The sequence below is a fragment of the Mytilus californianus genome, unplaced genomic scaffold, assembly GCF_021869535.1.
Source record: "Mytilus californianus isolate M0D057914Y unplaced genomic scaffold, xbMytCali1.0.p SCAF_7, whole genome shotgun sequence".
Taxonomy (NCBI): Eukaryota; Metazoa; Mollusca; class Bivalvia; order Mytilida; family Mytilidae; genus Mytilus; species Mytilus californianus.
Window position 1 is genome coordinate 45,720,263 of NW_026262723.1, and position 2,779 is coordinate 45,723,041.

General features: G+C 30.4%; 1 long non-coding RNA gene across 1 annotated transcript in view; it reads right to left on the bottom strand.

Moving 5' to 3' along the window:
* LOC127709159 (uncharacterized) overlaps positions 1-2,779 on the bottom strand; it is a 131,316-nt gene that overhangs the window by 84,060 nt on the left and 44,477 nt on the right. The gene's annotated exons all lie outside the window — the stretch shown is intronic.

Sequence of the window (2,779 nt, forward strand, 5' to 3'; positions counted from 1 at the left end):
TTCGTAACTCGCAACTCGACCGTCGAAACTCGCAACTCGACCGTCGTAACTCGCAACTCGACTTTCGTAAATCGCAACTCGACCGTCGTAACTCGCAACTCGACTTTCGTAACTCGCAACTCGACTTTCGTTACTCGCAACTCGACTTTCGTAACTCGCAACTCGACTTTTGTAACTCGCAACTCGATACTCGACAACAAGTGAATCTCGTTATAGGTATGACTTTGTTCGAATCCATCTTGAAGGAATTCTATAACTGTTTATGGAAAAACGACATTGTGAAAACCCCAAAGTTGAGAACTTATGAACTAAAGGCAAATTTTGGAATAGAAACTTATGTTAAATTAAATTTGAACAAAATTGAACGATCTCTCCTAACACAACTGAGATGTGGAATTCTTCCTTTGAGGCTAGAGACGGGTAGATATAACGGCGAGCAACCAAATGAACGCTTATGTAAGTTTTGTAACAGCAACTCCACGGAGGATGAGTGTCACTTTATTCTCCACTGCTCCTTATATAATGACTTGAGAGAAAGTACTTTTAATAATATCTTTTCTGGCAATGAATTAATAAATATGACCAACGATGAAAAGATTTTCTTTTTGATGACAAACTATCCTAGAAAGCTGGCTAAGTATACAGTGAAAGTGTTCCGGCATAGACGTGTAGTGTTATATACATGAAAAGATGATAAACAGTATATTGCAATTTCAATTTTGATCATGTAGTTGACAGTTATGGGTGTAGTTGACTGTACTATTAGAATGTAAAAAGGTTACTTCATGGTCAATTTGAATATTTTCCGTTTCTTTACTATAAATATTAATTTATTATTCATTCAGCTGGACATTTACTAAGTCGATCTTTTAATTATTTCATTTTTATTTAATTTTCAATTCTTCATTATGAATTAAATTAAATTATTTTGAATTTAGCTTAATCTGTTTTCATTATTTTGTTTGAAATCCGTGATAAAAGAAATGCGTTTTATGATTTTGAAAGTGACTTGGGTCGGGTGTATTCTATTGTTTATGTAATATATTTGTATTTTGTTGAACTGTTATTACACATATCACTATAATAAAAATTCACTTACTTACTTACTTACTGTACAATGTACATGTAGGTACATATTTTGTACAAACAGGAACTTTCCTAATTAGGAATCACTGTGGTTATATTAAAAAACACTAAGTATAAATTAGTGTGAATAAAAACTGACCTTCTGACAACATGTAAAAAAAGTCAGAAAGTAAGAAGAATTTGGAAAAATCAGCGTCTTTGACCTATACGGCTCTCCAACACAATCTTTACCGTCTACTCCATAACACAGCAAAATTTATGGTCATGCAAAATACTATACAACGGTAAAAATGGTACTGCAATCTAGCAGCAGATATATAGTATTCAATATAGTAGCCGTTTAGGTGAGAAAAAAGTTTGAAGGTGTCTGATTCAAGAATGTGTCACTAAATAATGTGTCTACTTAATAGTTTTTTAACCAGAAATTTATGTCCATCTACATCTTTTGAAATAACGCACTGTAGTTGCTTATTTAACTACACATGTAATTCAATTATAATTCTGATACATGTACAATTTACTATAACAGAAAGTAAACACTATCACGATTTAAAACAAGTCACATAAATTTCTATGAAGTTATGGAAATACAAACATGTGCATCATCAAGAGAAAAAAATGTTGTGCGTTCATAAAAATAAACAAGTCTCCTAGTGCACTCAATTTTTATAATCATCACAGTCAAGTTATATGATTATAATAATAATAATAATAATAATAATAATAATAATATCTTTATTTAGAGAGAGTAACTCATTTGGATTACACCAATTTTCAATAAGGCTCTCTTAATAAAATAATAATTACATTAAAAATAAACAATACATATTCAATAATAATGATAAATGAAGATGTAATACAATTTAAATACAATAAACAATTATTAATTATTATATATGGCATTACAGTACAAATATCATGGTAATGTTAAAAGTACATAGATTTGTAGTTATGTTTAAATTCTAATACTGTATTTGATTTTTTAATTGAATCAGGAAGATCATTCAATACTTTTGGTCCATTGTACGAGAAACTAGACTTATACAACTCTGTATTTGGTTTTGGAATTATAAAATTATCTGAGGACGAAAATCTCGTATTGTATTTTTGGTTTGCAGAAGCTGATACAATAAGACTGGACATATATTCTGGAGCTAAGCCATGTTTTGCCTTATACATTAGTAATGATTTATGATAATGTATTCTTTGTGTAATCGGTAATCGGTAATCGTGCGTCAATAACTGCTACTGTTCTATTAAAACCCTTTGCTTTGTAAACTATCAGCATAATAATACTAGCAATTTTTTTTTAGTAATCGAAATATTCAAAACTTTTATGCTATAATGTTCTGTTTTATTAATTAACAGCCAATATTCGATAGACGTTATATTGAAAGATAATTAAAATAGAGTTGTACAACCTGTCATCGTACCATCTTAAAATGATGTACGATTTGAAATATTTCTGCAGCATGAACAAAAAAGTCATTAATTTCGTCGTATCTCCAATCTTATTGAAATTTTCATTGTCTGTTCACAGTATGGCACATCTTGATAGGCCTGATCACATCGTCACATATCCGTTTTAGCTTGTTTTAGCTGTACTACAGGAGGTATATTGATCCCAGTCTGGTAAACATTTGTATATAGACCAGGTGTTACACTGTAGCTCAACATTTTGATTTCTTACTAT